Genomic DNA, 20,619 nt, shown 5'->3' with positions numbered 1-20,619 from the left:
TCCTATTCCTGACCCATATGCCAGGGACCATCAGGGTCAGCAGGATCCAGGTTCCAGTGCATGAGCCCTCCCACCTTCAGGGTTTGCTCATGCGGTCAGGGTCAGGATTAGGTCGGCTGTAGGTTGTGGCCTGCTCCCCTCATTGTTGTCTGGCCTAGTAACAGTTACTACTGGACGGTGGGGGGTTTCCCTCACTCCCCACCGTGACAGGCAGAAGCCTCCGCCTGGCAGCCCTATGGAGAGCCCTGTTCCTCACCAGACTCCAGAAAATGCCTTTGCCCTGCACGATTTAGCACAGGGCAAAGGAGAGCATCGGAGCACAGGGCAAAGGAGGGGGGCTGCCTGGGTGAAAATGGGGATATGTTTGGGTTTAGCTCTAAACCCGGACAACCCCTTTAATGTCACTGCTGTTTAATATGTCACTGCTGTTTATCTATGTCTCCATTACTACTTTTACCACTATACGTTTGATAATGTCATGCCACTCTTTATGTCAAATTAAACTGTCCCAACTAGCTACTTTCACACTTGCGTTGTTTTTTCCGGTATTGAGATCCGGCATAGGACCTAAATGCTGGAACTAAACTGATTTGTTTTGATTTTACATGTCAGCATGCATCTGTTCCATCAAAATGGAAATAAACGGATCCGTCATTAAATACATTGAAAGTCAATTGGTGACGGATCCAGTTTTTTAGTTTCCATAATAAGAAGATTTGTTACCATTAACTTACATTGTTTTCACAGCCGGATCCATTTTTTACCTTGTTTATGACTGGACAAAAAAAATGCAGTTTGCTGACTGAACATAAGACATCCTGATGCCTCCTGAATGGATCTTTTTTCATTCAGAATGTATGATGACTAAGCGGAAACTTTTTTTTCCTGCCAAATCTTAATACTGGAAGACAATGCAAGTGTGAAAGTAGCTTTAGTGTACTGTTAACGCTATTGTTGCTACTATTAAGTCATTGACAACTTCATTGTTAGCGATACTGTTACTTACACTACTTCAAAAATAAACTTCTGTAATTACTTACCTAATGATTTTGTCAGATCTCCTGCTGTTTCACCAACTCCTGTGACTAAATCACCTTCAAAAAGAGAGAAACAAACAAACACGTACAGTTCTTTAATATGTTAAAGTCAATGTGATTTATTTTCTACCTACATGAAGCTAAAACATGTGTTTTTATGGCTTACAAAAAGTTACTTTATTTAAATTATATTTTGCTTTGTTTAACTTCGTTTTTTGAAAATGTGCTTAGAAATATGACAAAAACTCCATAAAAATTTGCTGAAGTCATGGAGCGAGATGCTTTCTAGTCATATATACACAAAAGAAAGACAAAAATGTTGAATGTTGTACAAGTAAAAATATTTTTACTGTTCAAATGCATTTTATGTTTCTATCCTGCTTAAAATATGTAACCTAGGAGCTATCTCTACACCCTTCAGCTAACTGTTTTATTGTGTGAACTCATATATACTGTAGAGAAACAGTATATGTAATTGGTCAAAAATGAGCCCCCACCCCCTTTAAACTCTGGCCTTTAAAATGTTTATTGTATGGCTGACCCATTTCACTTGCTTTCTATGTAAAAATTCCTGAGAAGTGACTCCATGTGACATTATATAGCAAAAAACAAACAAAGGTCTGTATACCATAAAGCAGACAAAGGTTCTGACTAACTGTAGATGGTGTAAACTTAGGCTGTCTAGCTGTGCACCAGATTTATCACAGTGCCTTAGGCTGAATCAGATATGAGTGCATGTCTTAAAATTTGTTTTAGGTCCAATTCTAACGAATCAGCAAAAAAAAAAATTAGATTTGGAACCAAATCGATTCAACTCAAACCAAAACTAATGCAATTGACTCTAAGATCTTTCAGGACCCATTTTTACTCTGTTGTCTTTCTCAATTTTTTGCATTCTCTCTCTCCACCTTCCCCCAAACCCTTTAATGCAAATTCAACAGTAGTAAATAATGTCATAGTGACACTGACATATAAAGCTATGGGTAAATGAATGGTTGATGTTGCTAACAGCCTGTTCAAAGACACATTGCACTGTGGGATTTGTTATGCTTTTTTAAATGTAAAAATGTTCCAAAAATTGTTATTGGGGTCAGCCGGTTTTTAAACACATAGTATTATTGATAAAAACAGTGGTATGTTCTGGACAAGCGATCCAAAAAGTATGCCTTACGAGGGAAGGAGGGCAGAGAATGCCTGTCCATGTTTATACACACACACGCACTAGCATTGGAAGAAACTGTGATCTAAAATATGATTATCGCAATCATAAAAAGTAAAAAAATTGCAACAAAAAATATAAATTGCAACAAAAATATACAGGCCCAATTTCAACCACGCTATATGCTGCAACTGAATCACTATAATGCACAAATTGTAACAGGTTTTTTGATAAAACAAACGTCCCCTGGCTTCACCCTTACTAGAAACTGAAATTCACATACTAAAATGAGTTTAATTTTACACTTATAAACTTATGAACTGCAGGAGCTTTGTAACAGATTTTCTAACAAAAAAATGGATCCAGCACATAAAAACAACTAATGTACTGTTTCTTTAGGGATCTCTGTGCAGCAGTGCAGCACCCTGTATACACAGCACTTGTGAACAGCTGCAGGAGCCCTGGCTGTAAGACATACAACTAACTCACCCTATGGTGTCCCTAATGATAAAACCTGACTTTCTATGTTGGAATTCAATCAACCTAACTAAATATCTCTTCTTCACAAACCCTACACTGTCCCTGCAAGACCATAAAAAGGATGTGTGTCTATTGTAGATAGGACTGATGCCTCCTATCACATCAGTGGCTTCGTTCACACTGGTTTATGTGCTTCACAGCTAGCATAGAGCCTGATAGACCAGCAAATAATTTTTTCCCCACAGCGCGTTTATAAAATTTGTTAAAATCGCATGCACTTCGCTGGTACTGTGATGAAGAGTTTATACTCACAAATTCAGACAATATGGAGGATTAACTGCTATAGCTTAAACATAGGTTTCTATATGGCAAGTCTCTGTGATGATTGTCTATTTCAGATGTAGCAGGGGTAACACACACTCTTAACTCAAATTTCTTAACTCATCGCGTTATCTTGAAACAAAAGCCATTGAAAAGCAATTGCTTAACACATTTAGCTGCATTTAGTTTAGATAACATGTCTCATAAACCATGTGTGTTAACCCTGCTACATCCGTATGTGTTTAACTTTTACATTAATTTTATATGATGGAGAAAAACTCTTTCTCAGCTACATAGTATATCCTAATCCTAGTATTTATGGTAAGACAGCTGTAAAAAAAAATCTTCCAAAACCTTTTTCTTTATATCTAGGAGGAAAGGAGGGGCACCATAAAAAATTCTAGGTGCCATCTAACCTAATTTTGGTCCTGTTTATACCTTAAGCCTTTTTTATTGAATTTGTCTATGATAATACAGCTGTGAGTCATGATGGCCCTAAACCAATTTAAGTCTTAGAAAAAAAAAATTCTAAAAGGAACAATATTTAATTATTATAACTCCACCTGCATTTGATATTATATTTCCACCGAATTCTGAAAAACAAAATTTTTCCACAATTAATTACTCAAAATAATTTTAATGCTAAACTACTATAATTCAGATAAATGATTACAGTAAAAAAAAAAAAAATTCAAACAAAACTTTTAATTTTTTCTTTATATTTTTGGGTTTTAAATCAGGCACCCCATTGGATAGAATTTAAGCAACATTTTAGTCATTCGATACATGGTTGAAAAATGGAGAACAAGAGAGGTTACTCATTTACATATAGAAGATTTAACTTGACAAGGTTAATTGGGAACTTTAAGATGGAGAATTGCCTTAGTGAGAGTTTTGAAAAAAATTCTATATTTGAAAAAAAAAGTTAAAGATGTTTTCAAAAAATCGGTTAAAATATATATTGTAAAAATAAAAACAAAGCCATGAATAAAGCTTAGAGATATTTTGTTAAAAATAAGCATATCCACCAGAATTTTTTAACTATTCAAATAAAAAAATAGAAATATTATATTCAATAAATACTCACTAAATAGACTCGGTAGTAATCCTTGTCTTTGCCCAATTCTTTCTTCTTTAACTTCTTGCACACCTTATATATGAAAAAATTTAAACCGCAAATAAAATGAAATTTACCAGAATAAAGAAAATTTAGATTATGTGATTAAATTTATATGAATTACAATTTTTTTCCATATAAAAACAATTTTGTATGTCACTAATTTATTTTAAAGTTTACTGATTTTATATTTTAGGATTTAATTGATATCTTTTTATATTATAAGTACATTTTATTTTAAAAAATGATAGTGCTTGTGCAAATATGCTATATGCTTATATAGGAGGTCTTCAAAAAGTTTCAGCACTTTAAAATTTCCCTTGGAAACAGTAAAGGCTGGAGGAGTAGTAATTGGTCATATCTGAGATTTTCATGTGACTAGTCAGTCTGGCAAACCGGCTGATCTTGCAGTTTAGCATTACAGTCGTCACACTGTGGTGAAGATGGCTGCGAAACGTATCAATTACACCAAAGAGGAACAGCATTCTATCATACGCTTTTTGTGGAAAAAAATTGTGCCAGGAGCACACATTCATCTCCACATGTGTGCTCAGTATGGAGATAAAGTTCTCTCTTGTACCCATTTAAATGGGAACAAGAATTAAAAACCTCCCCTCTCCCCTGGCCACAGATTTTCAAAAACGTAAAAAAGGTATCATTGGCAGCCAGCTATAGATTGATCCAATTCAAGATTTTACATAGGCTATACTATACACCACAAATGCAGGCTAAGTTCCTAAAAAACTGAGGTTGTGACTTTCCTTGTCGAAAGTGCGACAGACCCAATGTTGGGTACATCCATCTTTTATGGGAATGCAGGGCGATAAAGCGCTTTTGGGAGCAAGTATTTACAGCAATGCAGGCGGATTCTCCCCAAGCTTGTGCACCAGATATGATCTCTATAATCTTGGACTATCATACACATGATAATCCTAACCCTTTTGATTATCGATTGAATTGGTTGAGGGGTTGTTTGATAGCAAAGGTTCTGATAGTCAAGAGATGGGGATCTCCCTTTTCCCCAGTATTTGAGGAGTGGCGTCGGATTATGTCCCAAATAAAGCTGTACGAGGAGGTTGAGAGGCGAAGCAGGTGAACAACGCGTGTTCGCAGAAGTGTGGTGAATTGAGGCGGACAGGTCGGGGGGAGAGGTGCGGGGTCCGAGCTACCAGCGACAGCAGCTAAGGGTTGAGAGGGGGAATAGCGAGGTGTAAAGGTATTAAACTTGTTTATACAGTGTGGGATTTAACGCTATCATTTATGTTAATGCGGAAATTATAGTAACATCAATGGCATATGTATTTAAGTTGTCCTTATTCTTATGTGTTTTTGACCTATTTCCGCTTTCTCAGCGCTGTGTATTTGTTTTTCTTTGGTAATTATTTTAAGAAAAAAAAAAATTCATAAAAAAAAAAAGTTCTTTCTTGTAGATAACTTGGTCCGTTATTGTGAAAACAATGACAATTATCTGCAGCAGATAGTCACTGGCAATGAAACGTGGGTTCTCCCCTACAAGCCCAAAAGCAAGAGGCTGAGTATGCAGTAGAAGCATCCCTTATCTCCTGTAGCAAAGAGATTCAAGATGCCACCGTCTGCAGGAAAGCTGATGTTGACTGTCTTCTAGGACTCTCGGGGGCCTATTTTCAAAACCTATAAGGAACGTGGAACAACTGTTACAAGTGAAAAGATGAAATGTGTCCAAGGGACTCATTATTTTGCATGACAATGCCCGCCCCATGCTGTAGCTCACACATTGGAAACCCTCAGACAATTGAATTGGGAGGTTATGTTACACCCAGTTTATAGTCCGGATTTAAAGCCATCTGATGTCCACCTTTTTTGGACCACTCAAAAAATCTTTAAGGGGAAGAATATTTTCATGTCATGATGATATGGAAGCAATGATGATATGATGAATGAGTGGCTACGTACTCAAATACTTTTTACTATTTCCATCTGATATTGGTCTCCTTTTCATTTAAATTCAAGAGAACAAATGCGTAGTACAGATAACTTCATCATGTCCAGAATCTTCAGTTAATCTCAATAATAGAGATGATATATGATAGATAGAAAAACAGACAGATATAGACAGCTGTCGCACCATATTACTACTCCTGTTTTTCCCAAAAGTACACTTAAACAAGTCAACTTTGAATTTTCTTGCCACCACTCATCTCACTTCTTGTTTTACAGGCTACCGTCTGGTTTCTGACCCTACCACTCAACTGAAACTACCCTACCAAATTCACCAACGATCTGCTAACCGCCAAGACAAATAACCTAACTTTGTCCTCCTCCTCCAGCATCTGTCCTCTGTCATTGACACAGTTCACCTCTCCCTTCTTTTACACACTCTCTCATCCTTTGCCATTACAGAGTTTGCCATCTCCTGTGGCTAACTCAAAACAAGAATTTATTTTCCTCCACCTCAGCCCCCCAACAGACCTATCACAGTCAATGGCTCCATGCTCTTCTCTGGTCCCATAAGCAGCTATCTTTGGGTAAGCTTTAATTCTGCTTTGCATTACTATTACTAAAGTATTAATATTATTATGTGGGTATATGTCCTGTTAATAGCACTCCTATTGGTCAGGCAGGGTACTGCAAGTAAAAATCACCAATCATTTACACACATATTTATAGACTTTACCTGTTGAACCTGGAATTCCTCCATTTATACCTGAAAGAAAAACAGATTTTATTGACCACTAACTGGAGATTCAAAATTGATTTTGAAACATGCCTGTATTTTTTTTTTTATTATACTCAATAATACTGAATAGAATTACATATTTCCATCTGATATTTCATTTAAAAATTAAGAGAGCAAATAATACAGATAACTTCATCGTCTTCATAATCTTAAATTAATCTCAATAATAGAGATGATAGATAGATAGATAGAACATACTTTGATAAGAGATTCAGATCAAATTTATAAACTTTGAGTAAACTGGGGGTCCCTTCCCCCCTTTCTACTGCTCCTCCACTATGTGTTTGAACCTGGGTTTGTGTTTGATGATGCAGACTCAGTGCCACTGCCAGACCTACCTAGCAGTTGATCTGCAGAAGGTGCTGAGAGACTTCTGTGACACCCAGTGCCTGTGGAAGTACTAGAGGTCTCACCTTTTTTTTGAGCTCCCGGTATGCTCAGGGAGGTTGTCAAAAATTATATAAAAGATAGATAGACAGAAAAAAAATTAAAAAAGAAGAAACACAATCAGCAGACAATAACAGGGTGCGACTCCTCAATAGGCTTCTGACCCAGTGTCTTTCTTTGTAAGCAGCAACACATACTAACACTTTCCTGAAAACTATTTAAACAACATGTCCACATTGAATTGGCCTCCTACCTCTTATCTTGCTCCCTTATTTGACCGGCTACAGTCTGGCCGCCGACCCTACCAGTCAACTGAAACTGCCCTAACCAAGTTCACCAATGAACTGCTAACTTCCAAGACAAATTACATTACTCTTGCCTTCTCCAAGTCCTTGACCTCTCTTTGATGTTACACTATCTGTTGTTTCTTGACATTAGAGATGAGCGAATCAAAGCTGATGAAGTGGAATTCAATCCGAATTTCAGGAAAAATTTGATTCGCACCAATTTCCTCACCCTTCGTGGTAACGAATCGCATTACTTATTTATCGTATGGCATAGACACTAAAAATAGCAACACATAAAAATGCATAAGCGAATCCATAGGCATATACATATGCATAAACTCAACACTTATGTGAATGTATAGGTGTGGCAGGGTGGAACAAAACAGGCTTTGTCCGTTTATAGACAAACATCCAATTTGTCTAAGTATTCAATCGCTTCAATGGTTGCCATCAGGAAATCTTCTGGGCTGCCATCATAGGATCTTGTTGGACATTCTTCTATGATGTGCTTTATAGTCTGTTTATTTATGCAATTACAGAGTGGGGATGGTTGTTTGACCCATTTGTGTAGGAGGCATGCGCACCTCCCATGCTCGGTTCTGATCCTGTTTAGCGTGGACCAGGTTTTGCGTGGCAGGTCGAAACCCGGTGGAGTTTGGGTAATGCATGGCATAGGCATGTTGTTGTGATGCATGTTATGTACTTGGATCCATGCATTGAGGTTGTTTTACAGGCTACCGTCCTCATAATCATTTTTGCTTTTTTGGTAGGTGGTTTACGGGATTGGAGTCTGCCACAATTGGCATCTTCTATGTCCATGTGTATCGGCAGTTTTCTATTGTCCATTATCTTTTTATATTCTCTCTTTAGAGCATTTTTTCTCTGCAGTTGTGGTGCAGGGATATGGCTTAATGTTGGCAGCCAGTACATGGGGGTTGATTTGACAGTCCCTGATATCATGCGCATAGTGTTGTTCAGTTGGGTGTCTATTTTTTGTATATGTGGGCTGTTAAACCATACTGGGGTGCTGTATTCAGCAGCAGAGAATACAAGACACAGAGCCGAGGAGCACAGAGTGGAGGCCCATGCTCCCCAGTTTGTTCCACACAGCTTCTGGGTGATATTGTTTCTTGTTTTTAGCTTCTCAACTGTTTTTGTTAGGTGTTCCTTGTAAGACAGGGTTCTATTTAGGGTTACACCTAGGTATTTGTGTGTTTGGTTGTGCTTTAGAGAGGTGTTTTCAAATTGTATACTAAGTTCTCTATTAGCTAATTTATTATTAAGGTGGAAACAGGTTACTTCCGTTTTAGTTGCATTAGTCGCCATTTTTTAATATATTCTCCCAGCACTTTTAGGTCGGCTATTAGGATTTCTTCTGTCATTTCCATTGATGTGCTTCTTGTTGCCAGTGCCCAGTCATCGGCATATCCAAACTTCCTCGATCTAGTTTGAGGTATATCCACGATGTATAGGCTAAAGAGTAGTGGTGCAAGCACTGACCCTCGTGGTAGTCCGTTCTTTAGCTTCATTTTGGAGCTGGTGTTTGTTCCCATGATTACTTGAAATGTGTGATCATTGAGCATGTTGTGTATTAGGCGGGATAGTGATTTTCAGGGGATTATTCAGGGAAATTTAAGTATCATCCCCTCTCTCCATGCTGTATCATAGGCTGCAGATAGGTCTATAAATACAGCAGATGTTTTCATTTTTCTTTGGAATCCTGCCTCGATATAAGTAGTGAGTGACTTGGTCTGCGCAGCTTCTTTTTGGTCGAAATCCGGCTTGTTCGATGGGTATTGCTTCGAGTATTTACGGACTGATTTGATTATAGATAAGTCTTTCTAGTAACTTGTGCATAGCAGATAGCAGGGAGATCGGCCTGTAGCTTTTAGGGTTATCTGCTGGATTGCCAGGTTTTAACATGGCTATTATCTTTGATTGTTTGAATTCCAGAGGAGTATTTGCTGTTTGCATTAAGTCTGTAAAGAAATCTGCCATCCATTTTCTTGTGTACTTGCCACTATTTATAAGAAACTCTGGGTGGATGTTAGCAAATCCTGGGGCATTTCCCGATGTCATGTCTTTAAGAGCCTGGGAGATGTCTTCACTTGTAAAGGGAATTGTGTGTACAGTTTCTGTGGCTTCCGCTTTTATCGATTTGATGCTAACCCAGCATCATAGCAAGTGCTCCCGCTTCCTCAACCTCTGGCCACGGGCACCTAAGACTTGAAAGAGGAGTTTGTAAGCTCCGAAACACGTTGTCATCCTTGAATAAATAGAAGTTCAAATTCATATCCGCCTGGTCTTTCAGTTGCGCCAACAAAGTATCTTCATTAAGGGTGTGGATCTCCATGTGAGCCCCATCCTTTCCAATATTAAGATGTGGAGGAGACATCCACCACTTCCTCCACTAGGCGGGCAATCAATGATGAGGAGAGTGGCATAGGAGCTGGTGTTGCGAGCGGTCAGGCTCCTGACCCAGAGATGGTTGAGGCGGATCAGTGACGTGCAGACAGTACTCGAAGATGATGATGTAGTTGACCGCACTTGGGAGCCGGGTGATTAAGGAGCTTCATTATCATGGGAATAAGAGGGTGGCAGCTTGCCAGTGAGCCAGTGGCGGAGCCAGAGAGTCGCTAGTGTGGCCAGTAGTCAGCAGGGTGGCAGCAGTGGGAGGTCGGGAGCCAAACGTGCTTTGCAGGAGCCTACCTGCCATGGAATTAGCAGCGAATGAGTTCACCGAGGCAGCGGTGGTAGCAGTCAGTCAGTGCATAGTGTTGGGGGTAAAATCAACTACTTAGTAGAATATCTGGTCACAAGGTGAAGCGTGGCCAGGGTGGCAATGTTGGCACCACAGCCCTGCGTCTACATATGCAGAGTCACCATAAAGTGGCCTGGGAGAACCGTGGCTCTGATGTGGTGGTTCATCCTGCTGCAGCTACTGCTGCATCACCCAGTGGCACACACCTGGTTTCAGCCAGTCAAGGCTCCACCACCTCAGCCGAAGGGAGTTGTCTGTCATTCCCATCTTCTGCTGGTCCAGATGCCCCTGCTCCTCCTACTCCTCGTCAGTAATTCCGTCAGCAATCGATCACCAAAGCGATTGCCAAGAGACAACAGTATGCGTGCACTCATCCAACGCTGCAGCAGTTGAATGTGCTCCTGTTTAAGTTGCTGGTGCTGCAGTCCTTCCCTTTCCAAGTCCTGGACTCTGTACCTTTCAGAGAATGGATGGCTTGTGCCGAGCAGAGGTGGAGAGTCCCAAGCCATCATTTCTTTGTGAAAAGGCAGTACAAGCCCTGCACAAAAATGTAGAACAGAATGTGGGCCAGTCCTTGAGCCTGTCGGTGTCTGCCAAAGTGCATGGCAGAGCTGACGTGTGGAGCTGTAACTACGGTCAGAGACAGTACATGTTCTTTACGGCCCACTGGGTGAATGTGGTTCCTGCACAGCCACACCAGCAACTTGGCCAGGTGATGCAGCTTCTGCCTCCACGTTGCCACATCGTTGGTCCTGTGACAATGTCCACCTCTGCCTCCTCATCCTCCACGTGTCCTCAGCCTCCACTGCAGGGATAATTCACAGTGCCCCTCCAGCATACCACATTTGCAGGGCATGGCAATGTCAGGCTGTGCTGCACATCATTTGCCTGGGGGAGGAACTGCTCCATATCCTTCATCAAGAAATCGAATCCTGGCTTTCTCTGTGACAACTGAAAATCTGAACCATGGTGACCTTCAACGGGAAGAATATGGTGTTGTCACTGAGTCAAGGAGGGCTGAGCCATGCACCCTGCATGGCACACGTGTTAAATCTGGTTGTCAAGCAGTTCCTGAAGTCTTCCACCCATCTGCAAGATTTTCTAAAAATGACCAGGAAACTTTGCATGCACTTCAGCCACTCGTACACCGCAAAGCACACCCTCCTTGAGCTGCAGCAGCAGAACAGCATCCCCCAACATAGACTGATATGCAACATATCCACCTGTTGGAATTCCACCCTCCATATGTTGGGCCGACTATACGAACAGAGAAAGGCCATAAACGATTTCTTGATGATCCAAGCAGACAGGAGTACTCCCCTGTGTAACTTTGATATCAGCCAGTGGCAACTCATGCATGACACCAGCCGTTTGCTCAGGCCCTTTGAGGAGGCCACGTTATTTATCAGGACTACGGGATGAACAACGTCATTCCACTGCTTCATGTACTGGAACAGATGCTGGAAAATCTGGCTGGTCAGGAGACTGGAGACGTGGCGCCTAGATCTCACGGCCATATAAGCCCAGTGGGGGCTGAACTGGAGGAGGAGGAGGACATTGGAGCACAAGCAATGTGTGGTGAAATGGGTGGTTTTTCTACATGGGTGACAGGAGAGGAGGGGCAGGAGGAGCAGGACCAGCCATAGGAGCTACAGGGCGATGAGGAAGATGAGGCAGTGGACCCAGACACACCATGGCAGTATGCAGTGGAGATGGAGGCAGGGAGTCCCTTCGAGTCACTTGCACAAATGGCCCGATGCATGCTGACTTGCTTGCGTAGTGACAGCCAAATTGTCACCATTCGGAAGAGGGATGACTTCTGGCACTGCACCTTGTTGGACCCCCGCTACCGGTCCAAAATGGGGACCTTTTTTACACCCACTGAAAGGGAGGACAAACTGAACTAGTATAGAGACATCCTATGTAGTCAGTTGGCCGCTGCCTATCTGTGCCATCGTCCATCCACTCGCAGGTCTGACCGGGGGACCCTTTGTGCTCACATTCACTGTCTTGGCTGCTGGGGAGGGGAAGGGTGGGGTGGCAGGAGCAGTAACAGGAGTCTAGATTCGCTGATGAGCAGCTCTCTCCACCTGCCTAGTGAAGAAACTACTCACCAGCAGCTAGACATAGAACAGAACCTGAACCAGCAGGTGGTGGCATACTCGGAGTGCACCCTGCCAGCCGTCATTGATGATCCGCTGGACTACTGGGCAGCCAAACTGGATTTGTGGCAGCAACTGGCGGAGTTTGCCTTGAAAAAGCTGTCCTGCCCAACCAGTAGTGTGGCATCAGAGCGGGTGTTTAGTGCGGCGGGGGGCATAGTTACCCCAAGGAGAATTCATCTCTCCACCCTAAATGTAGAGACTGAACTTTGTCAAGTTGAATCAGGCATGGATCAGCCAGGATTTCCACCCACCAATACCTGATGCATCAGATTAGATCATCCCTGCTGCCTCACCCAAACCTTGACAAAAGAGACCGGTTTCTTCTGGCTACCTGTCTAAGCTGATATTCTGATGCTGCCACCCGCCTGATGCCACACATCTTATGCCAAGTGCTCAATCTTACACCCACCATCATCAGCGGGTACTATTATTCCCATCCACCTCCATAGTCTGTCTTGGCAATCTGTGGCCTCTTAATACTGCTTCCACCTGCACACTCTGTTGTCATGCCACTCTGTGGCCTTCTAATGCTGCTGCCACCTCCACACTCTGTCATCTTGCCACTCTGTGGTCTCCTGATTCTGCTGCTGCCACCTCCACACTCTGTAATTGTGCCACTCTGGTCTCCTCATGCTGCTGCTGCCACCTCCACACTATCATTGTGCCACTCTGTGGACTCCTGATGTTGCCACCACCTCCACACTGTCATTGTGCCACTCTCTGTGGACTTCTCATGCTGTTCTCACCCTCCCCACTACATGACTGGGCCACTATTTTGCCTTTTGGCCTGGCTGACAACATCATTTGTTTGACCCTTCTTCTGATCTATCAGAAGGAAGGAAAAATGAGATGCACCATGGATCCTGTCTATGTAACAGCTGTAAGGTCTGCATGACATGGTCCCTATTTAGCATCAGAATTAGCTCATGATTTGGTAGCCAAAAGCAGGAGTGGGTACAAAACACAGAAGACATGAAAATATTCCATCCACGTGTCATCTCTGTTTTGGATCCACTCCTGTTTTTTTTTGGCTTTAGCAATACTGATGGATTACTGAAGGGGGTTTTTGTTCTAACGGATCAGAGGAAGGGCAAATAAATCAGTGACGTCAACACAAACTTACTGCTGACACCCTCTCCACTCGGTCGGGGGCTTTACTTGTATAAGCGTTTAATAGAACAGGTTCTGTAGACATCTATGTGGAATGAGCTGATTACAATGTAAAAGGAGTGCGCTTCTTCTTGACGCTAACATTGACCTGTAAGGCTGAGTTCATACTTGAGTTATTTGGTCAGTTTTGGCCCCGTGACTGCCCAAATAAGTGAAATGTGTAGAAATTCTAAGAGCGACGCCTGTCATCTGCATGTCATACTGACTCACAGTATTGTTTCACTACCACAGCAAACTTCCTATCCGTGTTACTGCAAGATACAGTGTTCTACACCACTATAAAGGCTCTCTGCAGCCAGGAAATAGCTGTTTTATTAACGCGATTCGCCGCAAATAAATTTGGATCGAACCAAATTTTTTTGAAATATTCGGCGAACCGGCCGAATCAAATTTTTTAGAAATTCGTTCATCTCATAGTGTTGATCGCGAATATTCTAATCGCAAATTTTTATCACGAATATCGGTACTTTCGAGAATTCGTGAAGATTTAGAATATAGTGCTATATCTTCGTAATCGTGAATATTCTAGAGTTTTTTTCATCAGTACCCTCCTGCTTCTTGCTTGTGGGCCAATGAGAAGGCTGCAATATCTTTGTCTGAGCTTAGCGACATCCCTAGCAACCAATAGAAAAGTTGCCTACCTGTCACGGCACGGTCTAGGAGGCGGGCACGTCTGGAGCGTGCACGCATCATCAGCGCATCCAGCGTCGCCCGCGCTCCTGATAATACTATGCACGCCCCCCACGCGTCTATGTGCATTCATGAGAATGGTTTTAGGGCTGAGCGCGGAGCTGATCACTTTGAGCTCGGCTGTGTAGTCTGCGTGGAGTCATGTGACGCTGGCCACGTCACATGACCCCTCAGGCTCCCTATTTAAACAGGCAATCTGCTGGCCACAGATTGCCTGTTATTTAGGTTCCATCTGCGACTTTGTCTTTCCTGGCGTACTGACCCCCTGCTGAATTCCTGACGATCCTCTGCCTGCTCCTTGTGTACTTTGCTGCTCTCCTGGTATTCTTCCTCCTGACGATCCTCTGCTGACTCCTTTGGTACTTCACGACTCTCCTGGTATTTATGACCCCGGCTTCTCCTGACTATTCTCTGCTTGCTCCATTTGTACTTCGTAGCTCTCCTGGTATAGACTCGGTCCGTTCACATTCTGTTGTCTGTCTGGTCTGTCCTCCCTGCACTTATTCCAAGCTAGGGATTGCCATCCAGTTTTCCCCTGTCATTAGGACTTGCGAGGCAAGTAGGCAGGGCCAGCGGTGAGGGTGGAGTGCAGTGGTCACTTCCCTCCCCCTCTGTGTGTGTATGCGACCGTTACACTACCCCTTACTATATAAGAACCTCCCCAGCTGCCATTTTCAGCCGTTTTTTGCAGTTCTGAGAGAGAGAGAGAGCAGTGACATTGCTGTGCTCTGTGCTTTGCTAAGTCATTTGCATTGCTGAGTCAATTACATTAGATAGTTAGTTAGCTCATATATATATAATACAGATAGTTCGTGGGAGATAGTCAGTGTAGGTTAAATAGTGATATAGTGTAGCTGATATGTTCCAGTGCAGGGTGTTAGATAGTGTGATAGAAATTACTGAACTGTGCATTTTCTCCAGTCTCAGGAAACTTCTAGCAGTACACATGCAATACGCACATATTACATTGCCGATTTTTGCAATCAAGAAAATAATGACTGAAGATTATGAATTCTAGAATTTGCGAATTTATTGCGAATATTAGGCAAAAAATTTGCAAAATATCGCGAAAACGAATATTGCCTATGCTGCTCATCACTAATCTCTTATTATTATTATTATTATTATTATTATTATTATTATTATTCTTTTTACAGTAGTGTTTCATTTTTGTTCTTGGTAACTTTTCAGTGAATTCTATAATTCACAAATGTAATTTGTTTTCTAGATAGACTGGAAAAAATATGTGCAAACTAAATTTTATTACAATATCATGCTTTAGAGCTTACCATAGGCTACCAGAGTGGAGGTAAATAATAAGATCCACAACCTGTCCATGACAAATCTGTAGAGAGAACAGCAGACAAAGGAGAAATTTACTAATCTTGCCTGGGCTGGAGAACGAGCTGCCAGAAAGTCAGCCTGACGGATTTCTCATAGAACGGCGTTCTGCTGCTGTGAAATGGAGAAGCTGCCAAATAGGGAGAGATTTTTTTAGTCTAAAATTCTACTAAATAAATAATTTCATAAAATAGCTCAGAAGGAGTCTGTAGTCTTTAAAGGATAACTGTCGTGTGTGTGTATATATATATATATATATATATATATATATATATATATATATTTTTTTTTTTTTTTTGTATTGGATTGTGGTGATTAATATCACCTTGGTGGCCCTATTTCAACTTTTCACTGTGTATTCAATTACCCCTTAATTCCACATTTTTGTTCCCTGTACTGCTTACTTTTACCTGTGCTTAAAATAGGGTTGCTAGGCATGGTCCGTCTATCTGTTGATAGACGGAGGACGCAGAAGCAGGCTGCGTGCAAGGTCAGATTACTGACAGCCAGGGACTGTAAGTAAATGTCTAAAGCCAGGTCCTCCCCAGCATATGATAACAGTGCCTGGGCTGTGTGCACTTCTCCCTGTCCCTGCGCTTGGAAGACGCTCCCTCACTCAGCAGAGCTGGAGAATGCAGAGTTGAAGCAGCGCAGACCAGGGAAGGGAGATCTGCCATCTGCTCAGTGTATAAATGAAAGCAACATGTGGTAAGAGGACCCCTTTGTGCTGCAGTAGATTAATCCTTTAGGGGGGAGGGCTCTGGTTACTGACACTTTTGTTACTGGCTAGTGAAGGCAGGTGGGATTAGCCTCAAGGTGAGGGCAGTGGCGGCCATCTTAACTGAATAGTGAAATTGCAGTTTTACGCAGACTGGTTGCTAAGGGCTGAATCTTATTAAATATGGGGTAAGTCAGTCTAATAGTAACTGATTCTGGAATATCATGTTATTTGTAACTACATATATGAAAATTGAAATTAGGGTCTAAATGTGACAGTTATCCTTTAATTTACCTCAGCCCTATAAGCAACAAAAGGGAAATCTGCCCAATTGGCCATGCGGTTCAATTCTAAAAAGTAGTGATGAGCAAATTGATTGTATACTAACCAAATTTGACCCAAGACAGAGAGAGAAAAAAAATAAAAAAAATGTACGTAAATTTTTTTCAAAATGTGAAAAACAAGAGAGAAAACATATCCTGGGAAACCTCAGAGTGTTATACACCATTTCTTAAGGCCATTTGGAGCACTTTCAATTCGGGCAAAAGATTCGGAACCCGACACCCGCCGATCTGATATTGATAACCTATCCTGTGGATAGGTCATCAATATTAAAAGCACCTGAGTGCTCCCCTATTCTTCCTGTTTGAGATGCTTTTTAGTAGAAATGGGAGCATCGCTCAAAATTTCATTCAGGTTTGATTCGGCCAAATCAGTTCAACAATGAGATTTGGTTCTAAATCTTTTGTCCGAATATTAAAAGCCCAGAGAACCCTCTAAACTCAATTGCTGGAGAGAGAATATAGGTGTCACACTTCGGTGTGGGAGGGAAACACCACACCGAGCATAGGAGGGAAGGGGGAAACAGGGAATCAGGCCTGAGAACTAGGGAAGAAAGATGAACAACTCCCAGTGAAAACCCTAACCAAAATCCTGACTGACTACCAATATGAACAGACCCCAAAGGTAGGTGAGTTCATACGCAGACATACCTAGAGTCCTAAGTAGCCCTAAAGGACCCTGGTACTAATGGCAGAGACGTGACTACCTGTTCTTCCAAAAGAAAGGACGAACAGGAGTCTACTTCAGGCCTAAAACGAACAATAGAGAGATGGAACACACAGAACCCAAGCAAAATACAAAAGGGAAAAGAAAGACTTAACTTTAAAGAGGCTATGGAAGCACCAGTAAATCAGCTGAGATCCAAACACAAACAATCCACAGGCACAGAAGCTATAAACCGCACAGCATTATGGTAGAAGCAACTATAAATAAGGAAGGTTAAATGACCACATAAGCAACACCTGGAGGCAAGGGGTGTGGCCATTACCAGAAACAACACAGACACCTATTGATCCACAAGGAAAACCTGTCAGATCAAACCACGTGTTGCCAGTCTCACAGATCTCCTGCCACTCACTGTCTCTGGGACGTCCGTATGTCTTGGTACGTCCGTGACCCTAGGAGGGTCACTAACTAATCCTTCTTTCTTCTTTTCTTAGATTCTAACTTGGCTTCATAGGTCCATGACTCTATGACTAGGCTATAGGGCAGTGGTAGGCAACCTCCGGCACTCCAGCTGTTCTGAAACTACAACTCCCAGCATGCATACTTCCTCTGCTCTTCTCAGAACTCTCACAGAAATAAATGGAGCATGCTGGGAATTGTAGTTTCACAACAGCTGGAGTGCCGAAGGTTGCTGATCCCTGCTATAGGGTCTTCACCTTGCAGATAACTCCAGCACAGGAGTCTGGGAGAAAACTAATAAGGCCAACCTTTAAGTATATGAAGAAGAGATCTGAGGAGACTCACCTTGTCAGGACTGTGGGTGCAGTGTCACCTTCTTCCTATTGCTCTCCTGTATATCTATCTCTCTTTGGTTGCCCGCCCTACCATACACCTGCACGAGGTCTTATTATCATTGCCCCAATGGCTTTGCTTCCAGGTTTCTCAGGCAGGTGGGAAATTTTTTTTATCCGAAACCTCAAATATTTACCAAGAAACCTAAGTAAGTATATGTTTAATCATAATGTTTTATTTCCCATGGAATAATATCAGATATTGATGCCCTCAGTCTAGAATACACAGCATGTGACCCTGAGCTTCTACCTTGGGGTGATCTTCAGCTACAAAGTCAAAATATTAAAGGGAATGTGTCATCAAAAAATGACTTTTTGCTCAAATGCAGTTATTTTATGTTAAACATATTTTTACGACTTTATAATGATGTTGTTGTTTTTTTTTTCCCAAGTCATTATCTTTAATCCATTAAGGATGCAACCTAATTTGTTAATTAAAGGGGTTTTCTGGGACTTTAATATTGATGGCTGTAAATATCTGATACCCAGCAGTCCCACCAATCTGCTGCTCCAGAGTAGTTCTAGAGACAGGAATCAGCGCTGGAACTACAGCTCCGATTATCGAGCAGTGGATGGAATTTTTAACTGCCCTACTTCGTCCACGACACTATGAATGGAGCCAGTGGCATACATAGAGAAGTAAGGGCCTCATAGCAAGGAACAAACCAGGCCCCCCCACATAGGACAGAAGGGTTTCTGCCTAATCTAATGATCCTTGGGCCATTTTCCACTGCCTCATTTGCTAAAAGTTGTTCCTTTATAGGGTAGAGTCCTGACCAAGTTTTCATCTCCAGTAGAAGAGGAGATAGTCCCAACTAAGACTGGGCCCCCTCTTGCCCTGAGCCCCATAGCAGTCACATGGTCTGCCGCTATGTTAGGCTACTTTCACACCTGCGTTCAGGTGTCCGCTCGTGAGCTCCGTTTGAAGGGGCTCACGAGCGGTCCTGAACGCAGCCGTTCAGCTCTAATGCATTCTAAGTAGACGCGGATCCACTGAGAATGCATCCGCCTGCCAGCGCTCAGCCTCCGCTCCGCTCAGTGAGCGGACACCTGAACGCTGCTTGCAGCGTTCGGGTGTCCGCCTGGCCGTGCGGAGGCGAGCGGATCCGTCCAGACTTATAATGGAAGTCAATGGGGACGGAGATGACACCATATGGCTCAATCTTCAAGCGGATCCGTTCCCCATTGACTTTCAATGTAAAGTCTGAACGGATCCGCTCAGGCTACTTTCAGACTTAGAAAATTTTCTAAGTTATAATGCAGACGGATCCGTTCTGAACGGATGCAAACGTCTGCATTATAGGAGCGGATCCGTCTGATGAAACATCAGACGGATCCGCTCCGAACGCTAGTGTGAAAGTAGCCTAAGTTACAACCCTGAATGGAGCTGTGCAGTTCTAATGTTGCAAGGAGCGACTCTTAAGCAGCTCATCAGTAAGGGTGGAAGGGTTTCGGACCCCCCATTGATCAGATATTGAGCTCAATTTCTTTATTGTTTTTCATGTTAATGCTGTTTACAATGTGTTAAAGTGTCATAATAACTGTATTCTGAGCATCAGTACGATTACACAGATACAAAAAAAAATTTTCATTGTTTTTTCATGTTTTTTCAAATTTTGCTCAATCAAAATTGTCTCAAATTTTTATTTCTTATATTTTTGTGTCTGTGTGGCGGCATTCAAAAACCTCAGCGGAGCTGTATGAAGCCTAGTTTTTTTGCAGGACAGGGTTTGGTTTTCATTGGTGCCATTATGCCTTTTTAATTATTTTTATTATTTTGAAAGGTAGAATGAGAAAAATAAATAAATACAGCAATTTTGGCAATCTGGAAAAATGTTTTGCTCTGTTCACAGTACAAGGAATTGGATAATATTACAGTATAGGTCATTATGGATGTGGCAATACCAATTGTGTATAGTTTTTATTTATTTTTTACATTCTCACTTAACTAAACATACAGGGGCACATTTATTAAGACTGGCGTTTTAGACGTCGGTCTTAACAAGCCCTACAGCTGGCGGTGGATCCGCTGAAGTTCTGTAGAGCCGCCTATTCTAAATGTAATTCTAAATGTAACATTTAGACCATCTTCTACGCCTAAAACAGGCTTAGAAAATTATGAAAGAGATGGGCCTCCCGGCCCGCTTCCGTCCCTGCTACTTTTTTAGACCTGACGTGAGCAGTGAAGAAGTCACAGATTCTGCTGCATCATGTCATGCAACAGAATATGAGCCAGATATACGCCACAAAAGTAGCACATATCTGGTCATATGTTCAGGCAAAAAAGCCACTTTTTGTGCTTCATAGCAGTTTTTGAATTCTGCTGCTATTTCTTGTGTTTTATATATACTGTACATAGTAACTGGTAATTTTTCATATGTAGCCAGTTATTACTGACCAAGTGTCCCCAC

At 41.9% G+C, this 20,619-nt stretch overlaps 1 long non-coding RNA gene across 1 annotated transcript; it reads right to left on the bottom strand.

Moving 5' to 3' along the window:
- Positions 1-6,761: 6,761 nt before the first annotated feature.
- On the bottom strand, positions 6,762-18,320 carry LOC120993693. Its single transcript, XR_005777312.1, has 3 exons — positions 18,162-18,320; positions 15,580-15,635; positions 6,762-6,797 (listed from the first exon to the last, which is right to left on the bottom strand). It is a non-coding gene; the product is annotated as an uncharacterized LOC120993693 (long non-coding RNA).
- Between the last annotated feature and the right edge of the window lie 2,299 nt (positions 18,321-20,619).

This window comes from Bufo bufo, chromosome 1 (genome assembly GCF_905171765.1).
Source record: "Bufo bufo chromosome 1, aBufBuf1.1, whole genome shotgun sequence".
Lineage (NCBI taxonomy): Eukaryota > Metazoa > Chordata > Amphibia > Anura > Bufonidae > Bufo > Bufo bufo.
The sequence above is the reverse complement of the archived record's forward strand: the minus strand, read 5'-3'. Positions and strand labels throughout refer to the sequence as shown.